The sequence below is a fragment of the Puma concolor genome, chromosome A3, assembly GCF_028749965.1.
Source record: "Puma concolor isolate L17-30 chromosome A3, mPumCon1.1.hap2, whole genome shotgun sequence".
Taxonomy (NCBI): Eukaryota; Metazoa; Chordata; class Mammalia; order Carnivora; family Felidae; genus Puma; species Puma concolor.
Genome location: NC_141669.1, coordinates 51,312,974 through 51,333,924, shown reverse-complemented (window position 1 = coordinate 51,333,924; position 20,951 = coordinate 51,312,974). Strand labels below are relative to the sequence as shown.

At 48.8% G+C, this 20,951-nt stretch overlaps 1 pseudogene; it reads right to left on the bottom strand.

Annotated features, from left to right (window-relative positions):
- Positions 1–19,554: 19,554 nt before the first annotated feature.
- Positions 19,555–20,951, bottom strand: LOC112869678 (peptidyl-prolyl cis-trans isomerase D pseudogene; annotated as a pseudogene).

Here is a 20,951-nt window from a genome sequence, read left to right as displayed (position 1 = left end):
CAGAGAAAACCCCTCTGGGCATGTTAACCAAGGAGATATTTAATACAGAGAATCAAGTACTTTCAAAATTGTTGGAGGGGCCAGTATAGAGGTTTCTAACCTGAACATCCAGGAATAATTTACAGAAGAATTCTGAACTGACCTCAGCGGCACCACCACCTCTGAAACCATCCCTTGAACTATGGGTTTAAAACCATTGTGTCTGCAATACAGAGATCACAATATCAGAATTGAGTGACTACTGACATTGTCACCACTGTCATTGCCTCATGACACGGAGAAGCTAGAGAATGAATCTGCAGAAAACAAACAAACAAAAGGCCAGAAACAACCAGAGGCAGGAAACAGCCTCAGGCTCATGTCTACCTTCCATATTTCAAGGTATAACCGACTGGTGGAATCCTATTCACTTCCAGAACCCTGGCTGCAAGGGGTTCTGGGAAATGTAGTTTTTCATTTTACAACACCTCCAGGCAAAAAGGAGATGGCAGGGAGGTTGAAGGAGCCCGCCCTCAGTGTCCACCACCCCATCTGGGGAAAGCTCCACCAGGTGGAAGAAACGGTGCAAGACCGTGGGACTCAATACATGTTGGGGACACCAAACGGCACAGCAGTTCTGAGAGGGCAGCTCCCCCTCTGGCTTCCCAGAGTGGTAAGCTAACATATGTACGTTTAAGAGGGCTGCGCCCTGTACCGGCTCATTCCATTGTTCCACCTACCTCAGGAGACAGGGTTTATTTAGTACGTCCCCACTTACAGGGAACCAAGGCTCAGAAATAATGCGCCCAAGAGCACATGCAGGTAAAGGGCAGAGCGGGGCACAGAAGCAGGCTGCTTGACACCAAAGCCCTTTTGGCTGCGTGTGAAGAGAGGCATGGGAACAGAGTAGATGGGCGTGGGTGGGAGGGGGCTGAAGGAAGAGCTTCCAGGTGAGGATCCTGGCACGAGCAGACACACTGAGGGGTTTGGGCATGGTGAACAGGGCCTGCTGCGAGCTGGGGGTGTGGTGGGGAGTGGGCATGCTGAGAAGGAGGGCAGAGAAGGGGTGAAGCCATGACTGGGAGGAGCTTTCCTGCTGCATACACCATACGTACTCAATGGGCACAGAGGGAAGGGGAGCTACAGGCCTGGCACGGGGGCAAGAGCCCATGGGAAAAGGGGCAGGAATGGGAGGCAGGCACTGATGAGGCAAAGAGCAGGGCCAAGGCCAAAAGAGGAAGCTGAGGCTCAGGTGAGCATCAGAGCATGGGGCATCCCTCACCCAGTTGGAAGCTGTTCTCTCCACCACCAAGTAAACATCACTTCTGGGCTGGAGAACAGCCACTGCCAGGTGGAAACATAGCTGTGCTGACAGCTGGTGGGAAGGGGGGGGGGGTCCTGCCTTATTCCTCCTCCAGAAAGCCTTCTTAGATTGCATCCACCCATTGCTCCTAGAGCCAGGGCCAGCAGCATGGGTATCTGTCCTGCATGGTTGCCCAGGCCCCATGGTCAGAAGAAGCCCCCCATGCTTGGTTTAGTGCTCTGCCATCACCGTCTGGGAATTCTCAATAATTTTTTTTTAATGTTGGTTTATTTCTGAGAGAGAGAGAGAGAGCACAGGGGAGGGGAAAAGAGAGAGGGAGACAGAGGATCCAAAGACATCAGAGGATCTGATGCAGGACTCAATCTCATGAATCATGAGACCATGACCTGAGCTGAAGTCAGATGCTTAACTGACTGAGCCACCCAGGTGCCCCTCAATAATTTTTTAACCAGGGGCCCTGCATTTTCATTTTGCACTGGTCCCTGCAAACTATGAATCTAGTCCTGCCTGGAATGAAGAATAATTTAAGAAAGATTTCCACACATAACTCCTGGGGAGGGGGGGAGGGGGGGAGTGTACGAAGCTCCCTTGGGACCTTTCAGGGAAGGTGGGTTGAAGGCCTTAAAAGGAATTCCTCCTGTTGTTTCCGATTTCATGTCTACCCCCTGCCGCCTCGATTCCCACACCTCACACACACCAGGAATATTCCTTTATAAACCTCTGTGACTTCCCCACATTCTGTACCCAGCCCTGCTGTAAGCTCTGAGAAGCAGGGCCTGTGTCATCCATCTGTTTAGTGCACATCTGACTCCCTCTGACTCCTCTCCACCCCCTCTGACTCTCCCTCCACCCCCTCTGACTCCACAAATGGTCATGCATATAATGGGTGCTCCGTGGGGCTTGCTGAGCTGATCAGAAGGCCAGGCGGGGAACCTAGGTGGACAGACTGACCATTTCCCATGGTCCTCTTCAGCAGCCTAGGCAGAAGCGCAGGAGAGGAAGAAGGGAGGGAGTGTGTGTGTGCACGCGCATGTGTGTGTGTGTGTCTGAAGGAGGGGGCGCATAAAACAGAAACAAATAAAGAGTTCAAATGTGAAACGATTAAAAAAAATAAATCGAAGGGAGTGAGATAAGGCACTGGAGCCTCTGCTCCCTAGTTAACATTCATTGGATTGAATAATCAGGCTTCATTATCTCAAATTGTCTGCATATTTGCCCTCAAAATGCTAATTTACAGTTGGCTGGGAGCAGTCTCGGCCTATTTTGACTAAAATATTATTTCACTTTATTGAGCATTGTTCTTAGCTGTCGGGCATCTTGCTTTGCGAGGGAAAGGAGGGGAAGAAATAGAGGGAGAGAGGAAAACATTTTCTATCAAAGCTCTGCCCCGCTCAAGTCTGATTATGGGCTCCCTGTTTTGCGTAGAAATGGCATTTCTAAGCCTCCAAGTAAAATTAGAGTCTTTATCATTTTCTTTTAGGGGACAGACAGTTTATCATTAATCTCAGAGAAGGAAATAGGAGAAATAATTTTTTTGTTTGTTTTACTGAAGGGGTGAAAAATCTTGCTCATCACCCCCTCCTCCCTCCTCAGCACTGAAGCAGCCGGATGGGTCCTCCACCTCCACCTCCACCTTCTCATGACCTCCAAAGGCCCGAATTCTCTGCCTCTTGTCCTTCTCTGTCCTCTAGGCCCCAGGAACCAAAAAAATGGTCATAAGCCACTCACATCAGCTCTGGAGTCTGGCTGGAATTTCCCAGAATCTCAGCCTTGAAAGTCTACAGATGTGACCTCCAAATTTAATTCTAGGATTGAGTTAGAAAGACACGGCCTTCCTTGGAGCTAAAAGTCTGTAACAGTCCTTTCAAGTCTTTGCTCACACATGAACATGGTGTTTCAGACAGCAAGATGGGACTCTGGGCTGGGTTTTCAGCCTGGGGATGGACTGCACTGAGCCATCCTTACTCCCCACTCCCACCGCCACCCCACCCCCGCGCCATGTCCCTGTGAATGGGGACGGGAACTAGCGTGACCTTCATCTGGGGCAGCCCAAGGCCGGGCCAGTTCTGTCTGTGGTTAGAGTCATGGGAGAAAGAACCTTAAAATCATTTTATTCCAACTCCCAGAATCAGATGACAAAACTGAGACCAGAAAGGAGGTTACAAATCTAGTTCTGGGTCATCTTGGTGACTCAGGTTACTGTTTGGAGGCTTCTCCTCTCCTCTATCAGACTCCTTGCTCTTTTCGGTCCGCCCTCTTTCTATTTTTTTTGTAGTCTCTTCCCTGTCATAGCTCTTCTGTGGGCAATAAGTGGTTATTCTGGCACTCTGTGGAACAATAAGCTTCTAGACTGCTAGTCCCTTCTGCCCTGCCTTCACTGTGAAGGCCAGCCCGGGAGAGAGGATGCCCAGCCAATAGGCCTCCAGCTATCCTGCTCCAAAGCTATCCCCACCCCAGTCAGTCAGGCCTTCCTCTCCTCCAAAGCCTGAGGAGAACATCCTCTTTTCTGCTTCAGAAGAAGCAGAACTTGCAGGTTCGCAGGCCAAGACCCAGGGCCACTGTGTACAGTCTGGCAGGTTGTACACTGCACAAGGGCCAGGTGGGCAGTGGGGCTGAAATCCAACTCTTTCTTTCTTCACTGAGTCCTGTGCCCTGTAGAATATGGAGCTGCCTCTACCCAGAAAGATGCCAATGGGGCTAGCCATCCAGAGCTGGCTTACTTTTCTTTTTTTTTTTTTTTAATTTTTTTTTAACGTTTATTTACTTTTGAGACAGAGCATGAATGGGGGAGGGTCAGAGAGAGAGAGGGAGACACAGAATCTGAAACAGGGTCCAGGCTCTGAGCTGTCAGCACAGAGCCCGACGAGGGGCTCAAACTCACGAACCATGAGATCATGACCTGAGCCGAAGTTGGCCGCTTAACCGACTGAGCCACCCAGGCGCCCCAAGAGCTGGCTTACTTTTCTAACCCACCTGCCCCAACCATCTCAGCTCAGCCTTCCCCCAGCACTCCTCTCCTTCTAAATCATCCTGAGACTGAAAGTGTTGCCTGGATTCAGGTCCAGACTTGACATGTCCAGTCCCCTTCCCTGCCCTGGGATCTGTGTGCTGCGTGGGGCCTTGCCATCTGTATTCAATCGGATTTGAGGCCTCCTGGCACTGCCTCTGTCCACTTACTGCAGCCAGCACCTGTCCCCGTCTGGGTTTCCATGCACCCTGGTCACAATAGTTACTGCTGTCTTTCAGCTTCCTGACCTCCCGAGACACTGGACTCCCAGACCCTCTGTGCATGTCTCCCTAGCCAGCCCAGGCATAGGGTAACTGATCTGGGGATGTCATTAGGCATTTTACACAGAAGTTTCCGGAAGGCAGCATCATAATACAGCCTGCAGGCACGACAGCCACCTACATGCACACAGAGCAGACATTACACACATACATCCCAGCCAGCACTGCACACCCTCTGCAGACACACCCCACAGATACCACTCACCCTCACCCTCAGCAAACACTACAAACACACAGACAGAACCCAAGAGATACTACATTACACGCCCACACTCAGCAGACACACACAGCCAACACCCCCCCCCCCACCAACCTACACTCATGCCCAACGGAATCCACACACACCCTCCACTGACACCACATACACACACCTCCCCAGGCACACACACATCCATTCACAGCAGACACCAGACACACACACACACACCCCCGGCAGACATCGCATACACGCCCACCCATTCGCACGTGCTCTGTCACATTCACTGGAGCTGGTGGCCATGCACCTGGTATGATATGAGAAAGCTGAGAAGCCCCCACCAGCCCACGCCCACATGCATAAGGCGGTGTTGTGCCCTCATAATTTGCCTGATGCAATTACTAAACGTGAGGAGGAGATTCCACTGCTTCTGAGACGCGGGACTCTGGCTTTAGGTCAGCTCTGTCACTGCAGAGACATGTGACCCGGATCACCCTCTCCTCAACCACAAATAAGGGGTTAGGACTTGTCCAGGCTTCAGATGCCCCGGGGTTCAGCATATAGCACATACTGAGTGTCACCCTGGGCTGAGTGCTGCAGGCCAGATAAGGAATTCCAGGCCAGACTTGGGCTCTGTCCTTGGGGAGTCAGTGTCTGACTGGAGAGAGAAGCAGCGCTTAATATCAGAGGATGTGAGAACAAACACATACCAGATGTGCAAATTCACGCTCAGGCAGAAGGCCTGAGGATTAAATGGAGTTCAAGGTAAAGCAAGCAACCCCAGGGTGGCCGCTGCAGCTGGCCATGTCTAGAGGGAAAAATTCACACTTGGGGTGAGGAGGGTGGAAGATTCTGGGGGCATTTATTCATTCATCAGCTACATTTAGCACTCACTGTCTACGTAGGACTTCGAGGGATGTGGTCACTGCCTTGGGCAGCACCATCCCAGCTGGGAGACAGTCAGTACCAACCAAGTGAATAGTGAAGATAACGTCAGGGTGATGTGCCTGATGTGCCTCAGGCTATGAGGCAAATCAGCAGGTCATGGGCAGTAACTGGAGCTCCCTTTGGCCAGGGGAGGGCTCACTTAGGACAATGAGGGCAGGCATGAGACCAAGGTGAGGCAAGGAGGCACTCTCTCTCAGGTGCTGACCCTGCATTGGCATGACCTTGAGAGGGAGTGCCTCCTTAAATTTGTGCCCTTCTTACCTCACCCTAGTCCTGGCCCTGTGCAAGGGTGTGGGGAGGGGAGGCACCTAGGCATGAGGTTCTAGGTCTCTGTCCAGTCCTTTTAGCCTGTTTTCTCTCCTACATCTCTGCTTGTACGTTCCATTTCTGCAGCCCTATGCTTGCCCTACCCCAGCCTCTGCCCCCAGCCCTAGCTTTCCTTCCCTGGGCCTCAGGGTGTTGGAGGAGGCCTCTGCTCCAAGGTCCTGCTCCTGGCACCCTTAAGGACTGCAGCAACAAGACTTGCCCCTACACAGAGAAGCCAAGCTTTGAACTGTCAGCTTAGGCCCAGGGAGGTCGCTCAGAAGGTCAAGCCTCATTTTTCTTGGCCTAGCGTGGCTGTTCTGGGAGAGGAAAGGGTGCGTGCTGGAGGTCTGGAAGTGAGAGGGAAGAAAACTCACCCCAGCTGGTAAGTCTTGTCCCTGTGAGGCCATCGCTCAGTTCCTCTGCCCACAAAGGCTCTCATATTACTCTATTTCTCTCTTCCCCGGCACTGACCTCTCTCATTAAGGACTTGTAGAAGGGTCCATGTCTATTTCCCACTGGAAGCACATGGGGCTCTGCACTCCACCTCCCTCAGTGAATGAATGACTGAATGAGGCCTCCACGAGGCCTAGGGCCCTCTGGGCAGACCATAGGAAGCAGGCCCTGGCCACTGCAGAAGCACTGGTGGTTTGAGTACACAGGAACCTCCCAACCCCCAGCTCCATACCGGGGCTCTCAGGATGTCAAGTCCAGCCGGGCCCCTGTGGATCCTCTGCAACCCCTCCCTGACCTTGCTTAGTACAGCGTGGTCTGAGGGTCTCACTTCCCTCGGCCTGGGGTGTGCCTGGACAAGTGTTCCCCTCCTCCCTCTACCCATCTTTCCCCAGGCAACCTCAATGCCCTTTCCAGGGACATTCTCCGCCTCCAAGTCCGGCTGGAGAGGGGCCGGGGGATCAGAGGAGTGAGGGACGGGGAGAGGGTCGTGACTGCATTCTAGGCGCAGGGTGTGGAGCGGGTCTCCCCTCCCGGGGCTGGGCTGAGCCCTAGCCTTCCGCGCTAATCAATGGGCCGCAGCCGGCGGGAGGGGCAGGGCGGGAGGATTAGTGGCGGAGAAGGGCAATTACCCCCACAGGCCGCGCTCCGGCTTTCCTCCCGCGGTGCGGCTCAAATGCCACATTTCTGATGCAGCGCCGCGCTCGGCCTGTTTGCTCGGGAAGCCGGGGCCCCGGGGCAGGAAACCAACTCGCAAGTGTATCGGAGATTAGGGCCGGCGGCGGCGGGGGCGGACACTGGGCAAACACGCAGCGGCCGCCTCAATCCCCCGTCCTCGATTCTGCCCGCGGCAGCGCCGGCCAGGCCGCGACTCTGCTGCGAGAGGCTGGGTGGCGGGGGAGGCCGGGGCCCCCTCCCCCGCCGGGGTGGTGGGGCTCTGCGCGAGCCCCTGGGGAGGCTTGGCCGCCCGGGCCCGCCAGCAGGTGGGGGCCGCTCCAAGGGGACAGGCACCAGGCGGAGGAGCAAAGCAATTTTTTCTCCCTTCCAATGTTAAGAATTTTGCACCCTTTCCTTAATAAGCTTACACGTGGAGGACGAACTCCCATAAAAATTGGCTTGGTACAAAAGGTCAAGGTGCGAAAAGGAGAGAGAGCGGGGGGGGGGGGGGGGGGCGGGAGAGAGAGCAGGGCTGGAGAGGGGTTACGAGGCAGGGAAAGGGGGGAGGAACGGGAAGAGGGAAGGCGAGTGGGGGAAACCCAGGCATGGTCTCCTCTAGTCCCTCGGACCCTCGTTGACTCGCCTTCCAGGGCTGGTTCTAAACCTCCCCTCTCCCCGCACCCCTAGTTCACCGTCTGCCGGCTGGCGCGAGGAACCCCTAGCTGGGTTTGGGGAAGGAAAAAGAGCCAAGAGTGGAGATATGAAGACGAGAGTGGTAGGCCGCAGATTTTCGGCCGCACCAGCGGTCCCCGGGGCGGAGCAGCCCCGAGCCAGCCCAGCGGGGCATGGCGCCTCCTGGTGTCCAGGGGACTGCGCTGCTTGGCGTTGACCGTCGCCCAAGCTCTGAGTCCTGGGCTGCTCAGGGAAGCAAGCCTTTGACAGGCTTCCAGCAGCCCCAGGGGACATGTCCAGAGTCTTAAGCCAGATCTTCCAGGGCCCCAGAGGTTGGAAGGACAATCTAAAACTCCTGAGCAAATCCTCTTCTTGCTTCTGTGGGATAGCCCCACTCCAGCCTCTCCCACATCCCTAGCTAGAGCTCCTCTGCCCTGCCCACCCAACTCACCCTCAATCCCTGCTCCTTCCTGTTCCCTGAACAGACTGATCGCTTCTACAAACGCCTTTGCTCAGGATTCTCAGCGGTTCCAAATCTTGCCCGTTCACGAAGGCACAAATAGCTGCCAACCTTTTCCTCCAGAAAGCCCTCCAGGATTTCTGCAGCTCAGAGGCTTTTTGAACCAGTTTAGCACCTGATTTGGTCTTGGGATCCCTCTGGGAGGGACCTTAGCCATCTGTCTTCTCCTTTAAAGACAGGCTATATGTTGGAGCTGGGAGGTTTGGCCAGGGATAGACTTTCCCTCCACCTCCAGACAGATGCTGGAGCTTGAAAAAGTAGTGGCTGGTCCCTAAGGCACCTGTGCCTTTCCCTCAAGAGTGATACAGTTTCCCTCCCAGGGACCCTCACTGGTGCCTCACACAGAGGACTGGCTCCTCTGCGCCACCCCCCCAGCCTCCACCTTGGGAGATAAAACCAGTGCTTTATCACTGCTCTTTTTGTAGGTAATGAAGTCCTTTCCCATACCATTGACATTTCTGAATTGAACAAACAAATCCAGTTCCCTGACCTGTGTGCCCCCTTCCTTTTCACCCTCCCCTAAGTTCCTTAGTGAGCTGCTGGAACCTCCAGAAGTGACCAGGTCAGGCAACTACCAGTTCCACGAGTGGAGGGGTTCCAGCCTCACCTACAGAGAGGTTGTGGCTAAACCCACCAGGAACTTGCCCTCGCTGTGGGTGAACATACTGGCCAGGCATTCAGCTTGTGGAGTGCAGCATAGCAACATCAGCCAATATTCAAATGAGCCGATCTCTTATCCCAGAAAGTGAACTTTTAAGAATTTCTCCTAAATAGGGGGTGCCTGGGTGGCTCAGTCGGTTAAGCCTCCAACTTGTGGTTTCGGCTCAGGTCATGATCTCACAGTTGGTGCGTTCAAGCCCCACATCGGGCTCCGCACTGACAGTGTGGAACCCACTTGAGATTCTCTCTCTTCCTCTCTCTCCCTGCCCCTTCCCTGCTCGCTCTGTGTCTCTCTCAAAATAAATAAACTTAAAAAAAATTTTTTAATAAAAAAAAAAAAAAAGAATCTCTCCTAAATAGTAACTTGCAGGGAACACAGTGCCAGTAGGGATGCTTGTCCTGAGGGGACATGGAAAACCAACGTAAGGCCTATCAGCAGCTGGCTGCCTCAGGTATATCAAGCATGCTGCACAACCACTTATTAAAAGTGAGGTGCAACTATATATATACCGACATGGTGTCCAACGCTAAATGAAAAATGAAGCAAGTTAAAGAACAGTGTTACAGTTTGAGTCAATGATTTTTGTAAAAATCATTGTAATAAATATTTATGTTAGTGTATGTACAGAATAGAAATAAACCTGAAAAATGACGCTCACGGTGGTTATTTTGCTAGGGGATTATGGGAAGGCTTTCATTTTAATGGTAATTTCAGTATCGCTTTATTTTTATGCAACATGTATATATTAGTTTTGGAATCAGAAAAGAACCTTTACTGACAGGACAGAAGGGCCTTGGACATTTGAGGCTGGCCAGGATTGTGGTGTGGGAGCAGGAAAATGGGGTCCCCTATGTACTACACGCTGCCACCTCCCAGCTGGGACTGCGTAGGAGCGAGGGTCGCTTCCCTTGCCCCTCACCCCTCCAGGGTCGGGAGAGGAATCAGATGAAAAATGAGATATTTTTCGTTTTGACATTTGGTTATCTCCTGCAGTTACATTCTCTCGCCTGGAAGGTGGGGGGTGCTTGTTTCTCCCCCCGCAGTGAGAAAGTGTTGACCACAACCAGCCCGAGAGCAGTGAGAGCAGCGGTGGTCAGCGCCCTCACCGCTTCCTTTCTCCCGCCTGTGCTCTACTGCCCTCCGGACACAGCGCTGCGCCCCTCCTCCTCGACTCAGGCTTCTTGTCCTGGAGCTTCTGAGGGGTCTACAGGCCAAACTGATCCTCTTAGGCTCCTACGTAAGGGGCCTTGCCGCCTCCCGCATCACACGGTCTGCGCGCGCCCCCTGCTGCCTGCCGCTAGAGACACTTGCCGTAGGCCCTGCCCTTCAATCTGCCCGTTCTAGGCACCCTCCACCTCTCGCGTCCAGGAGCATTCTCGTGGCCTCGCTGGGACCGTGCCCAGAAGGCATAGGCATTTAAAAAGCAAATTGGTGCCTCCGTAAATGGAATCAGCACCCCCTTGAGGCTATCACCTCACTTTGCAAGGGGCCTAAGTGACTTTCCTGCATCTTGTCACACAGCAAGTTAGATACAGGGCCAGACCAGAGCCTAGGTTTCCTGACAGCAAGTCGAGAACTCTACAAACCACTGCTGAAACAGAGGGCTTAAATTCTCCAGGGCATTGTACGAGGAGCTTTCCAGAGACTTGAGAAAACCGGGTCCTGCCTCCCAGGAACCTTGAGCCCCAGAGCAGGTGCAGGCCTGATTCTGGGTTCTGCACACACAGGCCAGTGGCCAGCATCATGAGCCCACCTGTTCTGTTTCTGGGCACAGCCTACCCAGGCAGGGAGCACACAGGATCCTCCTCAGCACCAAGTTCAAATGTCATCCCAGCCAGCAGAGAAACACCAGCCCAGAAAAGCTCCAGAAGCATCCCCACCCCCCAGGCTGAGGCTATAAGTTCCCTGAGGAAGGGTGGACAATGTAAGGTCAGAGCCAGAGGAGCTTGGAGGCAGGAAGGAGTGTCCCTCTCTTCAGCCATGTACTAGCTGTATCACCTTGATAGGTGGCTTACCCTCCTTTCTGAGTCTTGTGTTCCTTATTTGTAAAGAAGTATTGATTTGGTCAAGGGAAAGCCAGAAGGCCAGTGTGGCTAGAGCAGAGTGTGTGCGTACATATGGGGTGAGGGGTGCTGAATAGTAGTGGATGAGATTAGAGAGAGAAGAGCTCTCGAGGGCCTTGTCAGTCTCTACCTGGGATGACTTGGGAAGTCATTGGAGGATATTTAGCAAAGAAGTGACCTGCTCTAAGCCCATTTACCAAAACTACCCTGGCTGCTGGGCTGGAGACTGGAAAGGGGCAAGGATGGGAGCAAAGACACAGATAGGTAGCTCTTGTAGTGATCGCAACAAAAGACAAGAGGCTCAGCCCCCCTGTGGTAGCAGTGGAAGTGGCTGGATGAAGTCTGATTCTGGCTATATTTGAAAGGTAGGGCTTTATAAGAATTATGCTGATGGACTGGATATGAGGATGAGAGAAAGGCTGGATCCAAGGAAGCCTGAGTTTTTTGGCCTGAACAGCTAAAGGGATGAAGTTGCCATCTTCTGGGATGGGAAAAGCTGCAAGGGGAGCGGGATGGGGACAGATGAGGAGGTGTGAGTCTCCCCAAACTCTCACTATGTGACTGTGCACACGCCTAATGTAAGCCTAGGTCTGTCTGACTTCTGAGACCATTCTTTTGCTCCACCACACTGCCTTCCCAGGGAAAAGGGAAAGCAAACAGGGTCCTATCCTTGCCTCCTCTGCCTTCCCCCAGGTCAGCATCTTCTGGTGAAGGGTTGGCTGGAAGTCTGGGACCTCTCTCAAACTCTCCACGTGACTAGCTCGGGCTTCTTAAATGGAAACTGGATCCTGAGAGTGAGCATCCTGAATGGCAAAGGGAACACTTCAGATCATTAGGCCCAGCCTTAGAAATTACACAGTGTCACTTTCTCTACATTCTACAGACTAAAACAAGTCATAGGTCTAGCCTAGATCCAAGAAGAGTGGCTGGGGAAGTGACAAGGCCTCCTTGTAACAGATTATATGGGAGGAAAATATTATTACAGCCATCGTTAGAACCATACCCTACCACAGAATGTTTGTGTCCTGTATGCCCATCAGGCCTACTTTCCCAAGAGGACAGAGAAGGCTGTTCCTGTTGCTTTTCCTCCTGCCCTCTGCTATACTCCCAGCTGGAGCTAGTTGAATTGGTTCGTCTCAGGTAGGGTCAGGGATCTGTCTGGTCCACGGAGACTCTGAGAATGACTGGCCTTGGCCAGTGTCTGTGAGGTCTGTTGCTTACTTACCAAGTAAGGTAGTGGGAAAAGAGTGGGCCAGGTGAACAGGTGCAGGAAGCTTTGGGGTTCATGGTTCTACCTCCTTCCTTCTGAGCAATGAGGGCAATTGGAATGAGAAGTCCAAAGCGGGTAGAGAGCCTTGCCATTCAAAGTATGGTCCCTAGGCCAGCAGCACTAGCATCACCCTGGAGTCTGTTAGAAACGCAGATGCTAAGGAGCCAACCCAGGCCTACTGATGCAGATCTACAATTTAACAAGATCCCACGGCGATTCATATGCATGTGAAGGTTTGAGAAGCATGTAGACTCTGGAACAGTGGTTCTCACCTTAGCTGCACAGTTGGAATCACCTGGGAAGGTTTTATAAGTCCTGATGCCCTGGCCACACCCCAGACCAACTAAATCAGCATCCCAAGGTGGAACTTGCATTAAGATGTTTTGCTCCCCACCAGACAGTTCCCACGGGGAGTGAGGAAGCCAAACTCCAAATGATTCCTGAGTCGGGACTCCTCTTTGGGCAAGCCCCACATGGCTCTTCTCTGGAAAGAAAGAAGTCAGGGCTGAGCTTCCAGTGAGGTCCAGCCCTCCCTCTCCTCACCAGAAGCTGTAGACATTTGTTTTCCCAGGTTATTCTCTGGACCCTGTAGGCTCTGGGTTCCAACCATGTTCCCCCTTCCCACGCCTACCTCTATGTTTGAAGCCAGGACTCCAAGGAGCAGCTCTCCATGTAAGTGTGAACAGCAAACAAATCAGTCTGGGCACAAACAAGGGCATTTCCTAACAGGAATCTCAGTTCAGTGCTGAACAAACAGGCAGCCAGAGCCCCCGCCCCACTCCTAGACCTCCAGCTGGCAGCAAGGCCCAGCCTCTGCACCTGGCCTGGAAAATGAGCTTCCCTGGGACTTTCAGTGCTCCTTCCCACTCAGTTCTCTTCCAACCTTTCCCCAACCCTTGACTCAACATCCCTAGCTTTAGTAGGGAGCGGCAAAGGCTTGGTGAGAACCCCAGAAACTTGCCTGGGGGATGAGGGGAGGTCTGGGCTGGTACACAGAGCCTGTGACAGATCTGTTCTCCCCCTGCCCAACACCACCCAACACTTACCTGCAAGACACACACACACACAATCACCACCACTATCTCTATTTTCCTTTCTTCTAAACACAGAAACCTCTTTCTAGATGGTTCTCCCATCCTCTGCCCTCTCCAACTCCATCTGATTATAAGACACTTGGAGAGGTCACATATGCCATAATCCAATTCTTTTTGTCTTTCCATTTTGTCAATATCTCTGAGTTTCTGGATCCTCAGATGGGGTTTGAATGCCCCTCATGCAGAGAGGAACTAAAGACTGAAGGGCAGCGACCTTAAAAAAAGAACCAACACCTTTGTTTGGTGTTGTCAGTTATGAGCAGTTAAAGCAAGGTAGTCCCTAAAAGGGTTCACCCTCTCTCACACATACTCTTCTACTACAATGCTATTTCCCCATTTACCCCAAAGGAAAAAAATCCTGCCCCAAGAGCTGTGGGCATGGAGTAAAAATCAATTCAATGAAACTCAATTCCAACCATTTCCTCTGACACCCTCGTCATGGAATTTAGAGTCAGATGGACTTGGATTTGAATTCAGATACTTGACTACCTGTAAACAAACCACCTAGCTCTCCAGATGCAGTTTCCTTGTCTGTGAAGTGGGAATAACAGCAAGACTGTGGGGATCAAGAAGATAGCATCAATATGCACCCTGCACGGTGCCTGTGGTATAACAGGGTTGGGTAGAGGACCATCCCTCTTTCTTGTCCATTTCTTCAGAAACTGAAGGAATAAGTTTCTGGAGAAACAGAATTCTGAAACTAGAGAAACAGAACTCACTTCAGCAAATAGGTTTGTGCCTACTACGTGCTAGGCACTGTGGCAGGCACGGCTGATGGATAAAAAGACAAATAAAGTGCTGATTTTATCTGGAAGCTGATAGAGTGATCTGGAAGCTGAATCCTGGACCCAGTTTTGCCTTTTGTGCAAATCACTCCCCATTTAGTTGGGCCTCAATGTCCTTCCTTTTTAGTACAAGAAAGGGCTTTGGCTAGTTTGCCAACGGCCCAATCAGCTCTAAAGTACTCTAAGTGGGTAGAACACAAACTACCGTCATTGCACGAGGGTTGTTCTTCTCTGATCATTCCCCCTTCTTCCCTCTGTCCAGCTGACAGTCCCCCAAGGGGCCCATACTAACTAGCCCCTGTCTCTTCTCTCACAGCGTTTTCTTTCTGCCTAATCTCACCCACTCCTTCCCTTCATAGGCTTTCCTCTCTTTGAAGGTTGTCTGCAGAGGAGAGCTTCCTCTAAGGAGCCTTCCTGATTCTCTGAAGTTATACTCTCTGCACTTCATACTCCCATAGAATCTCCCCCGTCGTGAGATTGTGAGTTCCCAATGGGAAGAAACTGTGTTCTTCATTCCTTTGTACCCCTCATTGACCCCGCACATAAAACAGGCCTCAAACAAACAGATGTTTGTTGACTTCAGTCTAATTGAAGAGCATAGGATTTCAGAGAAAGTCTTAAAAGCAGCGTACACACAAAAAAGTTAGGAAACAGTAGGTAACTGCAAAGTGCAATGTGTGTTGCCAGCATATATGGTGCCTCCCTGTGTGACTGTGCATTGCACGAAGAGAGGAACAAACAACAACCTTGTTTGCTCTTGGCCTGTCAGGTGCAAGCGGAGGCGGGAGGAGTAGATGAGGGGAGGAACAGGTGTGGGTTGGAGCTGAGACAGCCGGGCAGGGGGGAGGAGGTGTGTGGCTTCCCCACAGTAGCCTCGGGCCCTCTCATCCTGTGGGCTGGGCTTGACTTAAGGCCTGATGTGTGTGTGCCCTGCATTGTAGCTCCCAAGACCTGCACTTGCCCCCACTTAGCACCTTTCTTCTGGACGCAAAAACTTTGGAAAGTTGAGAGAGCAAGAGAGATGGAGAGACCCTGCACAAGAGAGGGCAAAAGGAGAAAAGGGACAAGAATTCTCAAGGATGTTGGGAGTAAGGGCAGCAGAGGGGCTCCCCCATTAACACATCTCCATCTTTCCAGGTCCCCAGGAGCTCTGGGATCCTGAAAAGGGGTCAAAATGTTCGTGTCTACAGCTGTGCTTCTTCCCTCAATCCAGAGAAAGAAACCCATTCTCTACCTAAGTGGCATAACCCAAGTGCAAAGCCTAAGTGATCAGTAACTATCAGCAATTATTATTATTACCATTTCCCCCCTCCTTTTCCTCCTCTCAACGTTTCAGACCTATAGGCAAGTATAAATTTAAAAAAAGAATATCATTACGTCCACCACCACGTACTGTATCAAACATTTTTACTACAGTTGTTTTGTTTTTTTTCAACGTTTATTTATTTTTGGGACAGAGAGAGACAGAGCATGAACGGGGGAGGGGCAGAGAGAGAGAGGGAGACACAGAATCGGAAACAGGCTCCGGGCTCTGAGCCATCAGCCCAGAGCCTGACGCGGGGCTCGAACTCACGGACCGCGAGATCGTGACCTGGCTGAAGTCGGACGCTTAACCGACTGCGCCACCCAGGCGCCCCTACAGTTGTTTTGTTTTAAGAGATAAAAGATTACAGAAAATTGATGGCCTGTGTGCCCTCCCTATTCCTGTTCCCTTCCTCCTCCCCAGAGCTCACCCTTAGTTATCATATTTTTCATGCTCAAGAATGTCTTTATACTCATACCACATATTTATGGCTTCAGTTATATATGTTTTAAACCTTTTTATAAATAGTGTAGTGGCTTTATATTGTGTCAACTTGGCTAAGCTAGGACTACGTTTCCCAGAATTTCCTTCCCTGCATGGTTCTGGGCTAGGGCTGGCCACGGGAGAAATCTGCATGCTACAGATTGGCAACAGAAGTGAAGTAGCAGCTGTCATGTTTACACTGTGGAAGGCAGGCCCTGTGGTGGCTCATGCATTATGACAGATTTGCTGGCTCACCTTGCTGGTGGGGGAAATGGGAGAAAGCAGATGGGCACAAAGCTCCTTTATTTCCCATCAGAGCCTCTACAGTTTCCCCCAACTCCTGGGCTAGTTGTGGATTTAGTTCTAAAACAAAGGACCAGATTCTTCTGCAGGTCATCTGAATTAACAAAGTTAGAGGCTTAGAGGCGGTGTGAGACTGAAGCAGTTTCTAGCTCATTCTTGCTCTTCTTCCTGGGTTCCAATTTGTCCTTGCTCCCCCATTTCACATCCATCTTTCCTTCCCCACTGCCTGCCAGATTATCCATTGATTCTGTGATCTAATTAGATTTAAAGGCATAAATGACCCTTGCCAAGGATTACCAAGGGCTACCAGGGGTATAGGGATCACTAGTACTCCATGTCACAGAATGGGAGAAAAATGATCACCTGTAGACAATTGTAATTTGGTGCCTATAGAAGTCAGTGCTTTGATTGACCAAGTAGTTGCTTGAATATAATTAGAATAAGATTGGTGGATTCTTAAAATGCCCTGAAGAACTTGGGGAAAGAATATGATGAGTTGGGGCTCTAAATTCCCATCTCAAGGTCAATGTAAGGGACCTGAAATTTTCTACGGCTGACAGAAAAATTTCTTTTACATTCAAGAATAGTGGCAACAGGCTCAAGCTTATGGAATCTACTGGTCTTACCATGTATCCTGAAGCAGCTGGCCTGAGAGAACAATAGAATGGCCTTTTCAAGACTCAGTTACAGAACTACCTGTGTGGCAACACCTTGCAGGGCTTAGGTAATGTCCTTCAGGATGCAAGATGTTCTCTAAATCAGCAACTGATGTATACTGCTGTTTCTCCCAAAGCAGTGGTTCATGGATCAAGAAGCAGAGGTTAGAAATGAGAACAGCTTCCCTCAATAAAACACACAGTGCTTCTCTAGCAAAAATGTTGCTTTCTGTCTCTGAAACATTGAGTTCTGCTGATCTAAAAGTATTAGTTCCCGGGGCCCCTGAGTGGCTCAGTCGGTTGAGCTTCCGACTCCGCCTCAGGTCATGATCTCACGGTCTGTGAGTTCGAGCCCCGCGTTGGGCTTTGTGCTGACAGCTCGGAGCCTGGAGCCTGCTTCAGATTCCGTGTCTCCCTCTCTGACCCTCCCCCATTCATGCTCTGTCTCTCTCTGTCTCAAAAATAAACATTAAAAAAAATTAAAAAAACATAAAAGTATTAGTTCCCAAAAGAGAAATATTCCCACAGAGAACACAGCAGTGGTTGCACTAAACTGGATGTTGAGTCTGGCCCCGGCTACTTTGAACTTCTCTTGCCAGTGAATCAACAGGCAAAAAAGAAGTTTATTGTATTGTCTGGGGTGACTAGTCTTGACTTCCAAAGGGGAGAATGGGGAGCCTCTTGGCATTCCCATTTCCTGTGATTAATGTCAATGGAAAAACTGCTACAACCCAATACAGGAAGAAGTGTTAATAGTCCAGACCAGAAACAAAGGTCACCTCACCAAGAAGAGAATATGAATGGGAAGTGGAAGAGGATTTATAAATACCAGCTAAAACAACACAATCAGCTGCAGAAATGAGGATGAAACTTTTCTTCTTATTTCAATGTAAATATTTTTGTGTTTTAATAAAAAAATTTCTTTCCCCTCCCCATTCCTCTACTGTCTGAATAAGTTTTTAACATTATTTGTCAGTAATTAATTTACAGGATATCACAGGAGAAATGTGACTCAGTTATAAGAGAAATGAACAACACTGAACTATGAATAAAGAGACTTTATATCCTCTTTTGGCGGGGAGCATTAAGAATGTACTTTTTATTTCTCCATATGGTTAACCAATTATCTGATAGGCTTTCATTGTGCAAGGGATAGATGCATCATGTTAAGTAGAGGCACAATTTGGCTATCATTGGCTTTTAAACTTCATTTCAAGGTTAAATGTAGTGAAAACGGGTATTTATGGATGCCAAGTTGACAAAGGGTGGGCTGCGGTGGCTTTGTACTGTGCCAACTTAGCTAAGTTGGAATCCTACTTCCTAGAATTCCCTTTCCTGTATGGTACTGGGCTGGAGTTGGCCATAGGAGAAATTTGCATGAGATGTGAAAAGTAGAAGTGAAGCAGCCATGTTTATACTTGGAAGGTTGTTATAGGGTCAGGGCTCTCCATTCTGTTCCACTGGCCCATTCATCTATCCCTATACCAATATCACACCGTGTTTATCACTCCAGCTTTATAAGAAGTGTTGCTATTGGGTAAGGCGAGTTCTTTCATCTTGTTCATTTTATTCATACTCTTAGATATTCTTGGTGCTTCCTTATACAGTTTTTTTGAATCAATTTGTCAAGTTGTACAATTCCATAAATTTTAAAAATTCTCATTTCATTTCATTTTAAGATAATTTGGAGAAGAATTGTCATCTTTTGACTTTGAGTCTTCCTATCCATATATTCAAGTCTTATTTCATGTCCTTCAATACTAACTTTCTCTTTAAACATTTTGCACATCTCTTAAGTGTATTCCTATGTATCTTATAGTTTATGAGGCAGTTACAAGTGAGATATATTTTCAGCTACATTCGCTAATAATATTTACCTTTACCAATTCTTATATACTGATCATGTTTCCAGAAAACTTTCTCTGTGGATTTGCATCAACTTTCTCTGTAGATAATCATATTGTCTACAAATAAGAGTAGTTTGGTCTCTCCGTTTCTAATTCTTATATCTTTCTTTTTGCGTCTTATTGCATTGGCTAAGATTGCCAGTACGATGATAAATAGACTCTATGGTAGTGGATATATATGTCTTATTCCTGACTTTAATTGACACTGCTTCTGCAGTCTCATTTCTAAATATGATCTTTGCAGTAGGTTTTTACCCTTTAGTTTGGTAAAAGGTATAATTTTTAAATGAATTTATGTTGAATTTTATAAAAAAAAATTTTCTAGACCTATAAGATCATTATAGTTTTTTCTTCAACCTGTTTATATGCAATACCACTTTGATGACAACCTTTTACCCTTAAGTTTACTAAAACTTTACATTTTTAAATGATTGTATAAAATTGATCAAATGCTCCTTCTGCATCTATTAAGAATGTTATATATTTTTCTTTAATCTGTTAATATGGTGTATTCCTTTTGTGTGTATGTGTGTGTGAAACTCTGTTTTAATAAGATTGAACCCTTTTCAGTATTCCTAAGCTGTAAACATTGGGAAACTGAAGTATCAAAGGAAACACATCAAGGGTCATCTGTAACAGAGAAAAATCTTAAAACTTCTTATTGTCTTTATACAATCAATGCATAATATTTAAGTAAAGCTGAATTCCTTATTAGGCATTTTTGCATATGCTGCCTTCTCCCTATCTTTATGTGCCTTTGTCTTTTCTTTGGCTTTCAACAGTTCTGCCTGGATAGCTTTATTTTCCAGTGCTATCTCCTGAGCTTTCTTAAGATCAGTCAATGCTTGGGGCACCTGGGTGGCTCAGTCGATTAAGCATCCAACTTCAGCTCAGGTAAAATCTCATGGTCCATGAGTTCAAGCCCCACATCAGGCACTGTGCTGATAGCTCAGAGCCTGGAGCCTGCTTCAGATGGGTTCTGTACCTCCCTCTCTCTCTGCCCCTACCTTGCTCGTGGTCTGTCTCTCTCCCTCTCTCAAAAATAAATAAATATTAAAAACAAAAAGGTCAGCCAATGCTTGATCTATTCTTTTAATCCTTGCCATCCCTGAGCTCTATAGTACCATGATTTGGTATTTGATGGGTCTATTTCAAGAGCCTCCAAACAACTGCCAATTGCTCCCTGCCAACTTGACATCTTCAGTTTACAAGCACCAATATTCAGCTCGCAGCTTAAAGCTGTCGGTGCAGCTTCAACCTATCTGCTTTCTCAATAAGTCTTTGAACCTTCCACATATCTTAAAACTTTCATATATTTTTTTAATGGCCATCTCCCAGTTCTGGGATTTGAAGAAAAGTATTTCCAATATTTTTAAGTCTTCTGTTATTAGTAACATTTTATCTATATCTTTTAAATCTATATCTGCATCCTCAGGGAAACCTGGATGACTGTCATCAGAACCATCTTTTGGAGATATGCTCCAATCATCCCCTTCCTTCAATTCTTTGCATTCTGCAATAACACACAATTTGGCAGGTTTTACACCTTTCACTTCTACATTTTCCAGTATCCTTGCCACACCCATTCCTTTAATTACTTGGCCAAGTATCACATGTTTCCCATCCAAATGAGGAGAGGGAAACTGTTGTGATAAAGAACTGAGAACCATTTGTATTTGCAACCTGCATTTGCCATGCTCGATAAATCTTCCTGATCATGCTTATAATATTTTTATTATAAAATTTTCACCGTAAATACTTTCTCTTAATTTCACCTCAAATTTTTCACCGTAAATACTTTCTCGACCTGTCACATTTTGATTTGAGAAGTCCCCACCCTGAATCATAAATTTCTTAATAATCTGATGGAAAGGGCATCCTTCAAAATGGAGAGGTTTCCCAGTGGTGGGTCCAATACCTTTGTCTCCTGTACACATGCACAAAATTTTTCTGCAGTCTTGGGTACAATATCTGCAAGCAATTCTAAGACAATTCAACCAACTTGTTCCCCTCCAACATCCACCTCAGAAAAGACTTGGGAGTTACTAGGGTTGGAGGGCTGAGTTTGGGGGGATGGGTGCGGCAT